Here is a 22283-nt window from a genome sequence, read left to right as displayed (position 1 = left end):
CCAAGGTACCCTATGCTTCAGCTGTAGGAAGTTTGATGTATGCTATGGTATGCACTAGGCCAGATATTGCACATGCAGTGGGAGTTGTTAGCAGGTATATGAGTCATCCAAGATTTGAGCATTGGAATGTTGTCAAGTGGATTCTCAGATATTTGAGAGGAACATCCAATAAGTGTTTACACTTTGGGGGCTCTACTACTGATTTACAGGGCTATGTTGATTCAGATTTGGCTGGGGATATTAATACCAAGTGGAGTACTACAAGTTATGTCTTTACAATTGGTGGGGTAGCCGTGAGCTGGGTTTCTAGGTTACAGAAGATTAATGCTCTCTCCACTACAGAAGCAGAGTATGTTGTTGCTATAGAGGCAGCCAAGGAGATGATATGGCTCCAGTTCTTCTTGGAAGAATTGGGACATCCTCAGAAGGATAATTATTTGTTCACAAATAGTCAGAGTTCCATTCATCTTGCTAAGAATTCAGCTCTGCATTCTAAGACCAAACACATACAGTTGCGGTACCATTTCATTCGGTCAATTTTGGAGGATGGACAGTTAAAGCTGGAGAAGATACATACCAATGACAATCCAGCAGATATGTTGACAAAGGTTGTAACAATGGAGAAGCTAAACTCCTCTTCAGCTTCAGTTGGTCTTTTAGACTGAACATGAATAAAAGAACAGTAGCGTCCAGGATGGTTTGATCCAGTGGGAGCCCCATGTGGTAGTGGTATTGCTACAGGATCAGTCTCCAAGTGGGAGATTGTTGTTTAGTGTGGAGCCTGATCAGTCCCCAAGTGGGAGATTGTTAGATTGTGGTGACTGATCAGGAAAGTACTGTACATACTTCATAAATAGTGGGGTTCGGGACATCGGCCCTAAAAAAAATTTTTTGGGCAATGGTCGACATGGTAGCCGACATATTATGGCCGACATATGGCCGACATGTTATAACCCTAAAGCGATTTAATACTTGTATAAAAGGGCTTAGGGGTTGGGTATTTTTCATAATGTTGTGATACAAAATTGGTTCTTGCGGCAGTATTGAGCTGTAAGGGATTACGGATTGTAATCAGGTTGTAATCACTGGATTGTAATAAGATCAGACTTGCTATTTGGTGGATGTAGCCTAGGGATTGGGTGAACCACGTTAAATCTTGGTGCCTTGTTTTCATTTTTTGTGTGTTCTATTATTTTCTGTTATTGGTTATATTTGCATGTAGTTTTTATTTCTGTCCGTGGTTTATCCTAACATTTTGAATGTTCAACAGTATATATTGTTCAAATGAATTTTTAATGAATGAAAAGTTCCATATCTTATTCAAAGGTTGCATACTTTGAATCCTTTATTTGTGGTTCATATTTGAATCAAGATTGGATTATGGAATCATCTTATATCATCGGTTTTGTATATTGCGCAGAGTTCTTAATCATTTAATCATTTCTCAATCTTTCTAAATGCATGTACGGATGGAAGGAATGTATATTTCCATTGTTGTATGTGAAAATTGTTTCATTTTATTTATGTTATAGTTATTCAACCCCTGTCCAATAATAGTGAGAGTATCCAATGGAAAAGTGACCCAACTGTTGGTATCTTTTGTGTCTTCATTGTTGGGAGAATAAGGTTTTTTTTGGAAGTTTTGTGTGAAGATGACTTTGTTTTCCAACACTAGACATTAAAGGAAATGGGCTATTTTGAAATTTTTTTGTGAAGACGAATCTATTTACCAACAATAGACATCGAAGGAAATAAAGGCAAATAATCTCTTTACATTTATTACATTGCAAGTCATGCTCCTTGTGCATATGCAAGAAAAAATTATCGTTCAATGCACCATTTAGACTTATCTAATCAATTTATTTACCATAACAAACTTGCATTCAATAGCTAGTATAAACTAATAGGATTGATTGAGCAAATCTGATGAACATACACAAGGCTCTTGAATTTGAAATAATATTCAAATTTAAAAAGTCATAATATTTTTACGATAAGATTACAAAACCATATTTATTATAATTTCCAATAAAGAAATATCAACCCTAATTACATACCAAAATTGAGTTTAAATAGAAATGTCAAAATTAAAATTAGAAAACCCATAGTTAGGATTTCTTGGTATTTTCCCTAGGCATAATAAAATAAAAACAACAAACAAACTATCTTAAATATCCCCTTAACTATTACATGATGGTTCAACAATAAATTTTATTTTTTTATAACTCAAAAAAAACTTTAATTCGAGCCATAATAATTCCCAGAAGATCAAAAAAGAACTCAAGTTTGACCAACAAGTCTTTGACTTTCCTAGATTAATTTTTCATGGATTCTCTTGAGTTTTTATTGCAACCAAATCGATCCCTGTCATTTGAATGACCGTTGGGATAATTGGAGATACACAAAAATGTATCTAGAAGAAGATTATATGCTTAAAAAATTGCCACAATAGAAAATAAAAGTGGTTTCTCTTTACTTATGCATTTTTTCTCTTTTATTGACTAAAATTTGTAAAATATGCTTCAAAAATACCCCTAATATCTTCGAAGATATACCACAAGATTGAGGAATTCTTGTGAAAATGTATTAACTACTTTTATGTTTGGTGCTAGGGTAAATTTTAGTTGGTCCTATTGATTCCTTCCAAATGGTCCCAACTTCTTAGTAGCATACTCAAACTAAGCAATTATTTTTTCATTTTAGCAAGCTCATGTTTGACACTTGTCATCCAATCACTAAATTCCTTTGTATTCATATCCTATTGGAGACTCTTCAACTCACCAAAAATATAATTCATATTCTTCGCAAATATGTGCTTTTATTTTTCCAAATTGAGCATGCCTAAGTTGCTACAAAATCTTTAGCTCTAGACTCGTCAAGTTCTCACAGAGTCTCCCTTATACAAAATGAAGTTTTGCTTCTTCCTAAAATCCTTGATGACATTATTTATTGATAATGACCATACTACTAGAAATTTAATGGTTTCAAGCTCCAAAATTGGTAATACCAATAACTTATTCAATACTTATTTTCTTAATTATCTTCAAATTTGGGAGAAATTCCTACCATAGTGGCACCACATGGTCAATGTTTGTATTTTCTTCGTTAGCTAATACATTATAAAGAGTTGTTGGATTTTTATCCATAACCTAACATAATACTAATATTTCCCTAATTATTGCCTCCCCAACTTGTTTAATATTTCTTCCAATCTATACATTATTTCATAAATGGATCAACTTGAGGAGCCTATTTCCTTGCATTAATAACAACCTAGATATTGGATGGAAGATCATCTAGGTCAATGGGACTCGTAAGCAATAATTGATATTGTCTCCTAACTTTTTTGGTCTCCAAATATTTATATTTATTTAAAATTTAAATAATATAATTTATCGTCAAGCTCATTAGAGCCAGGCTTATCTTTTGTAGGGGTTGATACCTGGACTTTTTGTCGCCCTTGTTTATAAGTGGCAAAATATTTTATGCACAAATTTTTATTTTGGCTTGACTCCCCTCTTTTAAATACCCTTAAACCAAATGAGAGGTTATGTTTTTCAATCATCATGTATGTTCTCTTTCTTGGTTAAATGGACATTTTAAAAAAGAGTGAGAATAGATATTATGGTACAATATGTTGATTTGCTTCTATTTGAAACAAATATTTCTAACTCTTTCAATTATCCTACATGTATGAAAGATGAAACTTGTTATTGAGGAGGAGTAGAATAATTTTGTTATGGATAAGAGGTATCATGTTGTTGTTTCTCCTTTTGAGAAGATGTAGTTTTCTCTTTTTTAGGAGATTGGGTTTTCTCCCTCTAAGGAGATGAAGTTTATTAGGGTTTATATAACCAATAAATTATATCAATATAATGTAAAAAAAGATATGAAAACAAATAATATAAATATTTATTGTGGTTCACTCAATATAAGATACATCCACCAGAGAAATGGTAAATGGTCATTACTAATGTCGATTAACAATTCAACCCTAAAATGCTTGATAAGATAGCCTAGGGAAATGCTTGATTAGTTAGACATAATTTTTTGATAAGTTAACCCAATTAATTATTAAGAGTGTATAGTATAGCACGATTAGTCACCATATACCAATAGAGTTTTTGCTATTTTGACCCATTCTTCTTCACCTCCTCCCTCGTCCTTTCATTGTGTCTTCTTTATTTATTTCTTGTTATTCAATTATCCCTTTGTCTACTAGTTGCTCCTCTTATATATTTACTTCTTCAATATTTACCTTGTTAATGCTTATGATGATTTTCTCCAAATCATTCATCACAAATGCCTTTATATAGATTCTCAATCTCATTATGCATGCCTTCATCTCTTGGTGTGTTTGTAAATAATCCCAACCATATTGATTCATTTCCTCTAAGTCTATAAAATATGACACATATAACTCTTTGTCTCTATAGGATCAAAGTATCATGTTCTTTGTTATGTGAGGTGTCTTGTTAGATCAATGCAACTGATTGATCTTAAGCCTAAATAGGAGGTTGTGAGAGGTTTTCCTCCAATGAGAGATCTCCTAAATTTAGTGTCCAAACAACAAGTGTGGTTAACCTTGTCCTTATCCTTGTTACAAGTTGAGGACTAGATTCTTCTCCTCTTGAACTTTAATGATGAAGTCCCTTCCTAGCACCCATTTCCTCAAAAACAAATTATAGAAAAAATCTTTTATAGTGGAAGGTTTACCTTTATTTGAGAGCTTATTCATAAAGGGTTAAATCCATGGCCTAAATGATGACAACTGAGATTATAAGACCCATCTATATACTACAATTGTGTTTATGATATCATACTCTTTCATAAAAAATTTATGTGTATGTTATATCTTTAGTGATATTTGATGTTGCTTTAATGTCATTCTAATATATATCCAAATGATGCAAAATATCTACATCAAGATTATTTGGTTTATATCATGTTAGTCGGTAATGGTGGTTACTTCCATATGATGATGCTATTTATATTTATGATGTTATTGACCTTGTATTTGCATGTTCATGGTTAGCATGTATGTTTTATATTTATATTTGACATGTCTAATGTAATTGAGGGAAAAAGTTGTAGTCACTTTCTTGCAAGATCTACATGATGTTTTGATCCCAACCATTGTTTGTTATGAACACCTATGCACACATATATGTACATGCTTAACTTCTATTCAAATTTTAGCTATTAGGTATTGACTTCCTTAAAATTCTAGGATGAGTACATCCTATCGCATTGTCTCTATGGTAAGAGAGGGGACATAGAATCTAGGTCCAAATCCTTACCAAAGCCATCATTTTTCCTAAAATAGTGAATTGACTACCTTAATCAAATTGTTAAGGTCACAAGTATTCAATAAATCTTGTTTGTGCATGTCTATGTTATTTCATCTATTATGCATTTTGATTTGTTCAATTTTTAGTATATATGCATGTGGGAAATGCAGTATTTTATCGTGATGTCAATTAAAAGACTAATTAAAGATTGACTATAAAGGTTAAGCAATTAAACCTTTTTTAAAAATTAGATATTAATATGATGGTGTTTAATGATAAAATGGAGGCCATAAATTAACTTGTTTAATATTTTTCCTCCAATATATACATGCTTTAAAAAATAAATCAACTGGGGCACATGTTTCCTTGCGTTCATAACAACCTAGTGTAGACACCCAAAAATGGACAGACTTGCAAGTTTACATTTGACGCACTAATTATTCTTCTATTAATTAAGGGTTCTTAAATTATTAATTAATCATCTTATTTCCTCTATAATCAAATATTTGCATCATTTAATCATTCCCTAATTTTAATTAAATAATTAAGTTTATTTGATTATTTAACCTTTAATTAATTGATCATTATTAGTTAATTAAACTCAATTTCCCACAATTTAAATAATAATTATTGATTATTTAAATTAACTAATTTACTCCTTTTTATTAAATTAAATTTTAAATTTAATTTAATTTCATCTTCATTCCACGTCAATTTCAATTTCGATCATTGTCCATTTAATTTCAACTAATTTCATCTTTCAAATTCAATTAATTTTTTAATTCAATTAAATCTTCTAAAATTTAAAAAATCAATTTTATGAGGAATTATAAAATTTAGGAATTAGAAAATCTTCACAAACTAAAAAATCACTTTTTCTGAAAAATCCAAAATCATAAATGATTTTAATGTTTCCATTTTCAATTTTTGGAAACTTTATCTCTCAAAAAATTGAAAATATCTCAAATTTTATCCTTTGTCTTTTTAAGTTTAAAATTGGAAACTTTCCAATTATTCCCCCATTCTCTTTCATCCTTGTCTGGTGATCATGATTTTCCCAAATTGAACTCAACCATTTATAGTGTGAAAAATGGATACAAAGCTCTAATATATTCACAAAAATGGGATAAAGTGGAAATTCCACTTAAACTCTGTTGGGACTCTACTTGTCTACCAAATGCAGGATTTTTTTGTATTGCTAGCACTCCAAAATAGGATCTTGACTGCAGATAGATTTCGTAAACTAGGCTTTGAAGGTCCATCTAGGTGTGTATTATGTAAACAAAACAACAAGGATTCGGATCATCTATTATATAGATGTCCATTTTCCCAAGTATGTTGGGAATGGCTCAGACATATCTTAGGGTGGTTTGCGCCTTTGCCGAAATCTTTTATTGACCTCCTCAAAGGATGGCCCACCAACCTAGTTAAGGACATTTATAATAAACTCTAGAACATCTACCCTTCCATCTTGGTGTGGGAAATTTGGAAAGAAAGGAACAGACGTATTTTTCATGACTCTGAATTGAAGCTAGCATAGTTGAAACAACCAATTCCCATCTTAGAAACTCTAGGAATGAAGAAGGCTCCTTCTCTATCTGGGATGGTCAAATAAAAAATAATTGGATAAACTTGATTAATCCTCCACTTGTCTATTTCAAGGAAAACAAGGAAGCTAGGGAAAGATATAAATGGTCTCCCCCTCCAAAAGGATGGGCTAAACTTAATTCTGATGGCACGATTAGAGGCAACCTAGGAATGACAGTTATTGGTTGTATTATTAATGATGATACATGAAAATGGATCACCAAAAAAGCCATGTCTATTTAGCCAACTTCCAACAATTTGGAAAAATTAGAAGCACTAGATAAAGGTCTTCAACTTTGTCATAAGTTAGCTTTATCAAGAATCATCATTGAGGGTGATTCAAAGATTATTTTAAATGTGATTAGGAAATGTGCAACCCCTAACTAGGTCCTTAACTCTAAGCTAGAAGAAGTTCTTGGACTTCTAGATCGGTTTGCAAAAACTCATATTTGTCACATTTTTTGAGAAGGTAACCAAAAGGCAGATTATTTAGCAAACAAGGGAGCTGATGGTGTTAACTCCTTGGTTATCAAAGATGTATCATAAATACTTCTATCATAGTTATTATTTAATTCTTAGTTTAGCCTAGTACGTCTGGCCCTTTTAAATATAATTAATTATTTGTATAGTTTGGCATAAATCTCTACCTAAAAAAGAAAAAGAATGCATGCTTAGTATATTGTATATAATAAGTCCCCTAATGATGGTATATAAGCTAAACTAGCGGATATAGGTATAGAACTTTTTTCAAAACATATCCTTGGTTATCTTAATTAGATTATGGCTTCTTTATGCATTTTTTATAGGTTTAATATGACATGCCACATCATTAATAGGTGTGGTTTGGATGCCTCATTATGCCTTTTGATAGGCTTTTTTGAGGATTGTCCACTACATTATAGTCTATTAAGTGACATAAACCCTAAGAAAGTGGAGGAAGGTTCATGGAGTTTCTAGAGTCTTTGTGAGTATCTGTCTCATCCCTTTTTGTAGAAGCATTGTCATGATTTGTCACCTTGCTTAATATTGCTGAAATGGATTCTTTCATCTATGTATTTCACACCTTAGAGACTCGCACTATGGCCTTCTGAGGCAATATCAAACCTGAAAGGTGGAACAAGGTGTTGAGACCAGTTGATGCAATGATGCACATTGTTGTTAGCAGAGCAATAGGAGAAGGTATCTTCAAATATGACTTTACCTGGAGGACAAATAGTGACATTATAGGTATTTTCATTGGCTGCATGGTGAGAGCCAATATAAGTAAATGGGACATGATAAGATGTAATGCCCTACCCAGAGATCCTTGGAACAAGGATTCAATACAAGCCAAGATATTTTTTTATTTATAAGTATGAATGCGCATGACAACATCATACAGGGATCACAAAGATCACAATGGAAGACTTCACCACAATCCTAGCAACCAATGGATCTCCGAAAACCACTACCAAACTGACACATGCAAACAAAAGCCAACCACGACCATGCAACAAAACACCAAGCTAAGGTAGAATGCAAAATTCTAAAATTTGGCTAAGTCTAAAATCTTGAAGCCCTGAAAATTGGCTAAGTTTGGATTTTTGAAGCCCTAAAATTTCCTAGAATCTTTACCTTATCTCTGAGAGGTCTGAAACCTATCTCAAAAGATTCATCGCATATATTAAAATATATCTTAAGTATACTTATACTTAAACGATATATTTTAAACCCCAGACTACTGAAACACACACAATAGAAATCAAAAAGCAACACCATAAGGTTGAAGAACATTGAAGAGGGTATCCAAATCAACTCTCAAAAAGTTTGAACCAGATCGAAAAGTGCCCGCTACCCACCCACACAGGTTTTTACAAAAACTAGGCGATACTTTAATACAGCATAGAAAAGTATCACGTGACATTTCTAAAGAAGGAGAGTGACACTTTCAGGGACTGAGCGATACTTCTCCTAAAAGTGTGCAACACTTTAAGAGTGTCATATGACATTTCTCACAAGGAGGTGTGATACTTTCCAATATCGTACGATATTTCTCGAAGAGGCGTGTGATAGAATCAGGGGATGCATGACAAAGTTTCAATGAGTGTGCGATACATTTTTGTGTCGCACCATGCTAATAAAATGTCACCCATAGAAACACAAAAACACTTAAGGAAAACACAAAAGGGGAAAAATAGAGAAAAGCTAAGTTAAGAACCTCCACACTGGGGAGTACCAGATCCACATAGATTGAGGAGTAAACACTCAAGTGTATAATCGACAATATGCCAAGAAATCAAGAAAGAGGAACATCTATCCATCTAAATCATAGAAATAAAAAAACATATTGAAAACAACATCGCAGTGTACAAAAATAACATCACAATAACTAAACAACCAACTAAGTATGCAATTCCTCCCAACCATCAATAGCATCATAAGACCATCATGGATCCTAGCCATCCCTCGCACATAACATCCCAAGCCATCGATCAGATCATCGATACTATTGTAATAGGGATGTCACTACTAAAACATGCTACAATATAAGCATAAGGAAATCTAACATGCTAGTAGTAAAGCATAAGATAATCCTACAAGGTAGATAACATCACCTATCACATGCTAATCATCATAATAAGGAAATCTAACATGTTAACCAATAAGCAATAGATAATCCAATACAAAAATTCACATCATCTAGTCATATGCTAAACATCATAATATGGGAATGCATCAAATAAACTAACATCAGCTAAACATGATACCCAAGCATTCCAATGAAAGCATAAATCATAAGAAAGCATACTCTAGAACTCGAAGCATCAAGTGAAAACATCTAGCAACAGTTGCACTAGGATAAGAGACCATCTATGTACACTAATCCCTAGTAGTGGTGAAGGTAGCTATGCCTTTGAACCACGTGGCACCCATAGGTCCACACCCACTATGCTAATGGAGATAATTATCCAACCACAAATGCACAAAACAACATCCATGGCTAACACTCATGCCAAACAGTATGATGGTTGTAAACAAGAACCTAAGATAATGCAAGGAGTACAGGTCTTGGTCAGACACTCAATAGGCTACTAAGTAGGGGCTAACATCCTGGAGATTCGCTTGATATCAAAGATGCTCCAAGCTCAGATTGTGTATCCTCAAACTTAAATGGGTGCTCACACATTGTGTCTTTGAACTTAATCGGGTGCTCACACATTTTATTTAGTTATCACTTATATAAAACTTCCATTGCCAACCCATGGTGCCATGATCATCAGGCTACAAAAGAGAAGCCCCCTCTAGATACTACCCTACCCTACCCATGCTCATCCTATGACAAGTGCCCATGGGCATGCATACTCCCATCCCAACCCCAATGATCATAACTTCTAAAAGTACCACAGAAGATCAGGCCTCACAAGTCGCTCGACAAATGTATGCACACGTACTTGTGTGTGGCACACCACCATCATGAAGATCAAAACACAAGGACAGGATGAGAACATAATTCAAGAGATAACACTGAACTAAAAGCAACATGGGAAAGAAAAATTCTACATGAATCCCAAAGCCAATAAAACCATACATCATGAAATCACTCAACTGACCTCAATCCAGGAGTATGGATTCTACAGGAATCCCAATGATGCAACAAGACCAAAAATTATGAACTCACTCAACCGGCCTCAATTCAGGAGCATAGATTCTACATGAATCTTAGTGTCCACAAAACAATAACAAAGGTCCAAAAGAAACTATAAAACTAGATATAAATCACTCAACCAACCACAGTGTTAGGAGTACGGATGCGACACGTAACCCAATGCAACATAAAAGTGCAATAGATGTCTGACTGATATCCAAATGGATCATCAAGGTCCATGACTCACATTGTGCCACGAAAACCCAAGAAAATAAGGTGTCACACAAAACGAGGTAAAAACCCCAAAATTATAGAAAACTTCAAAATTAAAACCCATTTGACCTTTGGGCACAAAAACCCCAAAAATCCAAAAATAATCAAGTTCAGACACCATATGCAAAAATGGCCAGCATAACGGCATAAAACTCCAAACCCTCATCTCAAAAAATAGGGAAATGTTTGTACCCACCCAACTGGGTAGAACTAGCATACAAAAACGGAGGGGAACACTAGTTCTCAGCCTCCAAACAAATGGCTACCAAAAATAGAAGTAGAAACAAAGCAAAAACAATAAAACAGGAAAGCCCTACCTCACAGCCAAAAGGGCAAAATTAGAATCTAAACCATAAAATAAATAGCCCGCAAAAGTAGCTGAAAATCATGGCAATCCAAGGTTTCCTCGAGCTGGATCCAACGAGCCCAACCTCGTGATGATCCCACGCCCATAGCTCCCACAACAAAAAAAAATAGTAAATCCTCATGAAGAAGATTTTGGGTTTTATTCTCCAACTTTCTAATTCAAAAGTGAGAAGTGAGGAATTAAATTCCTTTTTGGATATTTATTCACTTTTCGAGTGAATAATCAATTAGGGCAAATAACTAGCCAACCTAGTTAAACCTCGAATCGACCCAAACGAAAATAAGCTATTCCTAGAAATAGGAATTCATCTATGGAAAAGCTACCAGAAATTAAAATAAAACAATTTAAAAGCCCAAAAATCTAAAAAACACAGAAATCTCCTTAACAACTTTCGCGACAATGCAAAACTCTAAATGCACAGACACGCTCACTGGTCTAATCACATAATGCAAATGAATTTGGATTTAATAATCACCAAAAGGTTTAATAAAATAATTAAAATAAGGATACATCGACCATACAAGGACGACATTGGTAAAATATGAAAAGTTGAATCACTAACTCCATGTGCTACTGCCAGGGATATAAATCTTACACACTAAACAACATGATCAAGTGCAATTGCATATAATAACATAGTCGAAGCAATAAATGCATTAAATCACCTAATTTAACCATTTATTTAATTATATTAAAATAATCTATTTACATGACTCACGTTTTCATAAAGCATAACAATGCAGGAATGAAGTAAATAATCAGAGCATTAAATCCATCACCTAACATAATCAGAGGTATGTCCAAATACTAGATAACTAGATATCATCATAAAACACACTGTCATTTCAAAATGGCATCGTCATGCAATATGATCAATTGAACAACATAGTAGTCTAACATCTATGATACTAAAATCAAAGTATAACATCTAACCTTCAAGTCATCTCAAATATAAAACATCACATAAGTAACAGATATCTCTCAGATCAAAATATAACAAGGTAAATGTCTGCAGCACATTACCAAATAATCCAAATGGGCAATCCATTTCTAATTATTTAAGCATTTAATAATGGTTGATTAAAGAACAACAAAAAGTCACTTAAAACACATAAGTAAACATAGTCATAAACATGACTAACCACTGCTACAAGAACCTAGTCCAGTGTAGCATGGTAATAGTACACAGTGCAATCTCTGCACACATCTCAAGGTAATCACGGAACAACCTCATGATACCACATTGATCCTGGTAAGCACTAGCACAAACCTTAGTGAACCATAAATCATCTCATAAGAATAATCAAAGCAACTGATACAGAAACATACATCAAAACACCTCTACGGTGTAGACCACTCATGGTCACAATCAAGATCCATCACAACAAAAGATCAACAAAGTTGCATCCATCAAGATGACTTATGGAAGTCAAATGGGAGAGGCACTACATAAGATTGTGTTTGAATATCTTTAATTCTACCTAGTGTCAAGGCCTGGTTGAAGCGGTTGTGAGCTTGGATGAGGACCTTAGAGTGCCCCTTCTAGAGATGTATATGGAGCACCCTCCAAGGAGTCTTGTTGTTGCAAACATCCCAAGGCAGCTCGCACTAGTGATAAGAGACCAGGTAGCTTTCAATAAGGTATGACCAAAGATGGAATCATGCTTCAAATTTCTTCTTAGATGGCATAAAATTAAGGAGGATTATGGAACTAGTTGGCTCTGCAATTATCTAGGTTTTTTTAATGCATATATTCCTTTGGGGGTTGGATTTGGTGATCTGGAGGCACTTGACTTCTACACACCTAATTTTGAGAAGTCAAGTAGGGAGAAGTATTCCTTTGAATTCCCCCCCCCCCTTTTCAAGTTTGAAAACCCTAATAACATTGCAGAAGTAATCATGGTATTTTGGAAGAAATAAGGTGGTCTCAGTTTAAGTTCGACAACTCAGTTTTGCCTTATATCGTTGTATATTATGGTTTATGGCGTTGGATTTTTTGGGCTTTACGATGCCTTTTTTGGTAGGAAATCTCATTGATATGCCACCTTTATTAGCTATTTTGGTCTCATACTTTTAGCACTGTGTGGATAGTAGCCCTATAGCTTAGACCAGACATATCTCGACTCATCGAGGGATTAGATGCAATAAGTCGGTCTATATTAGGCCCTTTGTAAAAGGAGGATCTAAGTAATGGTCTTTTGATATAAAGCAATTTAATTTTATGTATTTACCTCAATTATGAATATATAAATGATGTTTATAGTTTTTATGGCTATCTTGAGTTAATTGTTATGTTGCATGGTCCTCTTTATAATGATCCTAATTCATCTTAGGTTTTAGTATATGTTTAATTATGGTTGAATGATATTGATATTACATCCTAAGAACAACACTCAGTATCTTAGTAAAATAGCTTATTATGTTAAATTTCTCTACATTCGTGGCTCATATCTCTTAGTTTACATGATTGGTTTCAACTAGATAATTTGTTCTAGTCCTGACTGACATGTGGTTCCCTTTGTTGAGATTATGCAAGTTAATTGATTCATATATGCAAAATATAAAGGATGGTAATCTCCATAGTGTGAATGGGGTAATACTCAAATTAATCTCAAAGATTGTAGAGCTTTAAGATTATCTTTGATAGTTTTACTCTATTTCCCTACTACCAACTCTAGTCATGGTATGCTCAAGTTGGTAGTTTGGTTCAGTTGTTTGCTGATTCATCTGAAGATTTTATTGTTGTCTGTTTGGTAGCTTGGATGGTTTTGAGTATTTGATGTTTTTAATTATTTAGTTGGGTTCAATTCTATCCTTGGCTAGTTGTAGAGATCATTACAACTTAAGGATTAATTAGTTGCTTTTGTGAGTCTTAAAGTTAAGAGTAGTCTCATTATTGTATCTAAGTTATGCAAGGATATTATAACAATTTTGAGTATCATTGGTAGTATCTGGGTTTTAGTTTATGCCTTTTGTCTCTTAAGGAATTGTATCTACATTTAGTATTCACTATTGCCTATTATATTAGGTTAGTATTTGGGCAGTGCTTCCCCATTGCAATTATTAATTTAATTCTCTAATAGGATTTAAATTCTAACAATTTTGGTGATAAGTCTTTAATTATTAAAGAAAGGAATATAATTATACTGATGAATTGGTAAGTGTAATTTTCATCCATAGGTATGAGTAATAATTTATTTGGTGGCTTAAAGATTATTCAATAGTATTATTAACCATTCATATTGTCAATATAGCTCGGCAAGGATAAGCATATCTTTCAGCAATGGAAGGACGCTAAGAGAAGTGGATGGAATGGTTTTTTATAGGTTTCAACTATTTTTTGAATTATTTGATCATATGTACTCATTTGTAATAAGATCTAGCTATTGTAATAATAGCAATAATGATAATCTGACTAGGGTATGCCCCTTTTAATGATGTAATAATAAAGGACCATGGTCTCGGGCTAGATTGGAGGTTTTCTTCCCCGTTCTTTCCTACCAGTGCCTGTTTGAATAGTGGTACATTATTGTAATTAAATTTTCTTATTAATAAAATTATCAAGGCCTTGGTCGTTTATCGATAAAAAAAACTAATTTATTCTTCTTTATTAAATTTAATTTAATTTCATCTTCATTCCACATCAATTTCAATTTCGATCAATGTTTGTTTAGTTTCAACTAATTTCATCTTTCAAATTTAATTGAATTTTTTATTCAATTGAATATGAAAAAATAATTTTATGAGGAAATATAAAATTATAAAATTAAAAAATCTTCATAAACTAAAAAATCAATTTTTTTATAAAAATCCAAAATCCAAAATGATTTTAATGTTTCCATTTTCAAATTTTGGAAACTTTATCTCACTAAAAATTGAAAATATCTCAAATTTTATCCTTTGTCTTTTTCAGTTTAAAATTAGAAACTTTCCAGTTATTCCTCCAATCTCTTTCATCCTTGTCTGTTGATCATGATTTTCCCAAATCAATCTCAACCATTTATGGATTTCCAGGAAATCTATATAAACAACCCTCTTATCTCACAATTTGATCACTCACTTTCGCATCGAACCTCTATCAATTTACTATCATTTTGTTATCATCTAAATCAATATATTTTATAATTTCTTGGAGTTTGGAGTCAAGGTGCTGCCTGATTCACAGTTGAGTGCAATCCCCTCAATACTCACTACCAATCTAACTACCCTTGGATAGATATGGGCATGGCTTCACCATGTTACAAAAATTTGGATATGATGGAACCACAAGTCTAGGGGCATAACAAGAAGGAACTATAGAACTATCACTACCACCTACTCAAAGAAACACAGGGGGTCTAGGTTATGGGCAAGCTAAAGTTAGATTGGGAAGTTCTAGTGCAGATGTTAGAGACATTCTAGAAGTCATTAATCCTAACAAAGGGAAAATTCATGGACATTCCCAGATTAGTCACATACTTCCACAATTTTTTCCACAAGAAGTGGAAATGATAAACACTAAATTGTCACTCGAACAAGAACTCATGGATTTTGTAGAGAATGAGATACCTTATGAGCATTCTAGTGTGACTAATTCACATGAGTATATGTGGTTATCCCTCCATGATTTTGAACTAGAAATACCTTGGAATTCCCCTTTTTCTACCAATACCATGCACATAACTAAAATGATTGACCAACTCAACCTAGAAGAATAACCTTGTATTGATAAGCATGTTGATGTGCATTCTCTTAATGGTGCATCCACCTCCAACTCTATATTTGTTAGAACTATTTCTATAGTTCCATTCTCCCAAATTGAGCTATCACCTAGTAAAAACCTCTGCCTAGTCCATCCTAAATTAATTGACTAAGATCAACAAGAACATCTAAATCTAGACATCTTTGAGAAAAATGACACCATTTTAGAATTTTTGGGGCTTCCAGAAGGTATTCCATCAAGAGATCACAAAGGAAGATACTCTATTGACCTAGATAGATCAGCCTACTTTGGGGAGATAGCTCCTATTTCTAGTCATAAAATAAAAAATTAAAAGAAAAATGAAAATAGGTAATTAAGTGAAAACCAAAAGGTGCTTCTTGACCATGAAGAAAGTTTTAAAAAAAGGTGTATATTTTGGTGAAAACCTTTTTAAGGCACTAGAGGATGGAGAGTTGGACCTCCTCCCCTTAGAAGAAGAAAAGTTGGCATTGCTAGTAGAAGACACCGTTAAAGTAAACTTAGGAGATGAACTCCATCCTAAGAGAATCTATTTGGCCAAATCTCTCTCACTTGAGGAAAGAGGGAAATTCATTGGATTCTTCAAATCAAGGAAAGTTAATTTTACTTGGTTATATGTTGATATGTCAGGACTTGATCTTGAACCAGACTTACACCATTTTCCTTTGTTGCCAAATGAAAAGCATGTGAAACAAAGACTAAGTAAAATGCATCCACATGTTGCATTACTAGTGAAGGCTGAATTGGAAAAACTTTTGGATGTGGGTGTCTTTAGACTTATCCCTTATGTTGATTGAATATCAAATTTAGTACTAGTCACAAAACACTCAGGTGACATCCGCATTTGTAAAAATTTTAGGGACCTAAATAAAGCTTGTCCCAAGGATTATTTCACATTGCACAATATAGACATGATAGTAGATATGATAATAGGGCACCGGAAGCTATCTTTAATGGATGGATTCTCAGGCTATAACCAAATCAAAATAGCTCCATAGGACCAATCCAAGACAACCTTTACTTGCACTTGGAGAACATATTGTTGGAATTTGATGCCTTTTGGTCTCAAAAATGTAGGTGCAACCTATCAACAAGCCATGACAACAATCTTCCATGACATGATCCATAAGATAATGGAAGACTATGTGGATGATATATTAGCAAAATCTAAACTTCAAGATGAACATCTACAAGTGTTGGGACACATTTTTGATAGATTAGAAGAATACAAGGTTCAACTAAACCCAAAAAGTGTGCATTTTTTGTCACATGTGGAAAATTCCTAGGGTTCATTGTTTTACATCGAGAAATTAAAGTTGACTCTGAGAAAGTCAAAGCTATATAGGCATGCCTCCTCCCTCCAATCTGGAACAACTAAGAGGACTTCAGGAAAGACTATAATCAATAAGGAAGTTTATTTCTCAACTTGCTAATAAGTGTCATCCATTTCAATACTTATTGCATAAGGGAGTTAAATTTTTCTGAACAGAGCAATGTGAGGAAGCTTTTCAAATTTTCAAAAACTACTTGTTGAGTTCACCAGTACTACTTTCACCAACTCCTAGAAAACCACTTTTACTATATATTTCAGAAACGTAATTAGCATTGGGAGTTCTCTTGGCTCAACATGATGATCAAGGAAGTGAAAGATCCATATATTACATCAACAAAACCTTAGTGGGATATGAACTGAACTACGCATCCACTGAAAAGTCATGTCTTGTAGTTGTTTTTGCCTCTCAAAATTTGAGACATTATATGTTGAGTAATAAAACCAAGCTCATTGTACATATAGATCCATTGAAGTACTTATTGAGTAAAGCAACATAAACTAGAAGAATCACAAAATGGTTCATGATTTTAAGTGAGTTTGATATTGAATATGTGGGCCATAAAGCAATAAAGGGACAAGTTATTATAGACCAACTAGAAGAAGCTCCTTTACTATATCATCAACCCATTATGTCTGACTTTCCTGATGAGTCAATTTTTAACATAGAGGCATCAATACCAGTTTGGCAACTACATTTTGATAGATCATATACAAACCATGGTGCAAGAGCAAGAAGTGTTTTCATCACTCCCCAAGGGGACACAATTCCTAAGTCTTTTCAACTAAATTTCCCATGTACCAACAATATAGCTAGATATGAAGCTCTAGTCATAGACTAGTAACGGCTATATAATGGAGAATAAAGAATTTAAAAGTTTATGAAAATTCATAGTTGGTCATTAGTCAAGTCAATAATGACAACATGACAAAGGATGAAAAATTGATCCCATACAAAGAATTGTTAGAATGAATGTGTGCTTCCTTTCACTATATTATTTTTCAACAAGTCCCAAGGGTTCAAAATGGAGCCGCAGATGCGATGGCTACCATAGCATCCTTGATTGACATGCAAAGTAATGAAATCAAATTCCAATTTTGGGTAGAACAACTCATGATCCCAACACATGAGGAATCCATAATAGAATCAGCATGTGTCCTTGTCAGTCCAAAATCTCCTTAGTATAAAGATATTTATGCTTACCTCCAAGACAATTACATTCCTCCTGATTTATCTAGAAACCAAAAGAAATCCTTAATCCTACAAGCCTCTAGGTATACCCTTCTCATGAATGATCTATATAGAAAAGGTCTAGATGGTATACTCCTTCGATGTCTTACTTCCATAGAATCTAGGAAAGCCTTGTATGAGGTACATGAAGGTTTTTGCAAGGCCCACTCAAGTGGTAATAGCTTAGCAAAGAAAATCCTAAGGGTGGGATACTATTGCCCAACTTTGGAGATAGATGCACATGAGTACAAATATTTTGACAATGTCAAAGACATGGAGATCTCATCCATGCACTTGCTTAAGAGCTTCAAACCCTTACTACACCATGGCCTTTTTCAATGTGTGGATTTGACCTTGTTTTCAATATTACATCCACTTCCTCTAATGGTCATAAGTACATAATTAGAACAACTTGATATTTTACAAAGTGAGTGGAGGCCATTCCCTTGACACTTATCACGAGCAAGAAGATATCCATGTTTATTCTCAATTATATCATATGTCATTATGAAATTCCACAAAACATACTTACTGATAATGGATCACCATTCAAAAACAAAGATATGGCAGATCTTTGTGAGAAGTTCAAAATCACACAAAACTTCTCATCATTTTACTACCCTAAAGGAAATGGCCAAGTTGAGGTTACAAATAAATTTTTTTTCAAAATATTAAATAAATTTGTTGATGAAACTGGTTGATATTGTCATTTGTAGCTTATTTCTACACTATGGGCATACAGAACTAGTATACAGACTCCTACATGAGCTACACCCTTTCTATGTACCTCTTGAAGTTGACACTAGTACATTTGCACTTGTTTTTCTACCAAAATTTTTGATCGAAGCTATGATTCCTTCTTTTTTTCTTCTTTTTTCATTCCCATGTTGGTTGAAAATAAAAATTCTATGCTTGATCTAGTCAAAATTTTGACCAACCTATGTTTTCCAAAGTTAAGTTTTGACCAACTCAATGTTATAACAAAAAAATGTTTCATTCATTCATGGGTAAAATAGAAAAAATTTCATTCATTTGTAGGTAATAAAGGTATGAGCATGGGCAGCAACAAAATTGGGATTCATTCGCATGTCGGGTGGGCTTTTCTCATTTTGGTTTTGTGTTTATTTGGCTGCATATGCTGAGTCTAGGCATGGTTTTAGGTTCTTTGACTTCTCTGGAGATTCTCTTGCAGATTGCACACAATTCACCCATGTATTGCCCACCAACCTGTGTCTCAAGCATAAATTTGAACCTTCTCATCCTACTATTCTATGCTATGGGGCAAGACTTGGAAGCTATGTCCTTGGTGGGTTCACTGATTTAAACCTTGTGCAAGGAATGGGAAAGACCCAAAACTGGGAACCAGATTGCCAAGTAAGATGGAACAACCTTAGAGGGAAGGAAGGCAGGTGAGTGATCCATCTTCTTCAATACTCTTCCCATAGAATTTTAGGGGCTAATGCTAGAAACTTCTATAGTGGTTTAGGAGTTCCCAAATAAGATGGAATTGGGGCTTTTCTTGTTTTGGCTTTGTGTAGATCCGGCTACATATGCTGAGTCTGGACTTCTCTTCCTATGTTACTTAAGGGGCCATAAAATGCTAAATTTTATTGGGATACATGTTAATGAGAAGTGTAATGTTCATTTGTGCTACATTACATTAAGGGACCACAAAATGCTAAAGAAAAAGTGAAAGACAAAGATGGAGTCAAAAATTGTTGGCATTATAACAATACACAAGAGGATACAAATTTTTAATGTTGCCAAGTTTGAATTTATTTTGTAATACTATGGTATCCACCATCAGGTAGAATTGGGGATCTGATTTACCTGGAAATGGATTCAGGCAAGAGAAGCAGCTGGCCATGGAGGAAAAATTCCACTCCAACGAACACTATATTATTTTATTTGTTTCACTATATTATTATATTTCGTTAATTATTTCAATTTATTGTAAAGAAAATATTTTTTTTCATACTATTTGAAATTAATTTATGTCAAACATTTTTTAATGAATAGATATAAACATAAAAATGTTATACACAATAATATAATCGTGAAATTAGTAAAATTTTCTCATCTTGATCCAAATTTGATGAATTGAGTTGTATGTCAATTTGATTTTTAAATTCATTTAATATATTTTATTTGTTTCACTATATTATTATATTTAGTTAATTATTTCAATTTATTGTAAAGAAATTTTTTTTTTCATTCTATTTTATTAAATGAAATTACTAAGAAATTAATTTATTTCAACATTTTAAAAAATGAATAGATATAAACATAAAAATGTTATACAAATAATATACATTTGAAATTACTAAAGTTTGCTCATCGTTTAATACAAAATTGTATAAAAGGTTTAGTCTCCATGATTCTTTACAACAAAATGGTCATTTCATTACTAAAATTAGAATCACCATCACTAATAGTGTGTTTATTAAAAATAGAATAGAATTAAGTCTACATTGAAACATAATTTTCGCTTTCGCCATAGAACCAATCTCCCTAGCAGCTATCTCTCGCACAATGCACAACTTCCAATCCTTCCTATCTTCTTCTGTAGATTTTGACGTGCTTGATGTAGATGAGCCATCTTTGACCCACTCAAAGAAATTGCAGCCATTGTGCCCATGCATTCCAAAAGTACATTAGGGCTTGCCACAATAATAAAATAAAAACAAAAATTAAAAAAGATTAGTAACAACATTTCTTTTATCTAGAGAACACAAAAACCTATGCCCCGGATTATCCTATGTACGTGATGTCTTCATTACAATAGATCCAACACCACATCGACACAGCAGAAAATTTGTCAAATCCATCGACCCTATAGAAAATAATGAACAAATATAATGAGAAATTACTACAAAAGTGTAAAATATATTATGATATCTGATATCATAAAGCAAAGATAGGATGTGGAGAGATTGAGAAGCATAATTTATTGGGATGGTGTTTTTGCAACAAGGGTGATGACATCACTAACTTATTCCCAACTATATCATTTATACAATTGTTATTAACAACTATTGTAGTGTGAACAAATTGCCAAAGGCATTGAGATTGTCGGAGAAAAGGATAGCATTCAGCACTAACAATGATGAAAGGTCAAAAGGTATGACACTTAAAACACCCACCCAGGCTAGAAGCACCGCCTTTGAACATGGAATAGCCATTAGGCATATTATAACCTAAAAATCATTAAAACATACGGCTAAAGATATAAACCAGACTCCATTTTTGTTGTCAAATGGCTCTTGCATAGCAATTGAGTTAGCCAACTTTCACACAAATATATCTCTCTCAAGAGACTGTTATCATACCTATTTGCAAATCATCCTAAAACCAGGAGAGGGGATAGAAATAAGTCTCTTATATTTGAAATAACAATAATAGTGCCTTGCATCCTAAATATTATATGTTCATCAGGCTATGAACTGAAGATTCAAGGAATACACCTACAACAACCATTACTTCCATGATTAAGTTGCTACTACTGTTATAGAGGTGTGAATTAATAGGAAATAGAGAAAAGAGAAACGTTTGTATTTCTCACTATTTCTTGGGTCCATGGTTGTAGAATCGAGCTATGCTCTATTGAGTTGATGTGGCTTAGGGATCAAATATTGTCCCACTTAGTAGGGTGCCCCAATTAAAAGCTTAGCCATTGAGAAATTCCACATGAAGCTACACACAAGTTGTCTAAGGGATCAGCATTGCTAATAACCTTGGTTACACCTAAGATGTGGGACTTATCAGGTGGTGGGAATTGAACCAGATCTGAGTGTCCGTTTTCATAATTTTGTACACCCTTTAAAAGCATTGTCAAGGTGACTATTATCTCAAACATGAA

Source organism: Cupressus sempervirens, chromosome 2 (assembly GCF_028749045.1).
Source record: "Cupressus sempervirens isolate cs-2001-9-10 chromosome 2, ASM2874904v1, whole genome shotgun sequence".
NCBI classification, from domain to species: Eukaryota; Viridiplantae; Streptophyta; class Pinopsida; order Cupressales; family Cupressaceae; genus Cupressus; species Cupressus sempervirens.
The sequence above is the reverse complement of the archived record's forward strand: the minus strand, read 5'-3'. Positions refer to the sequence as shown.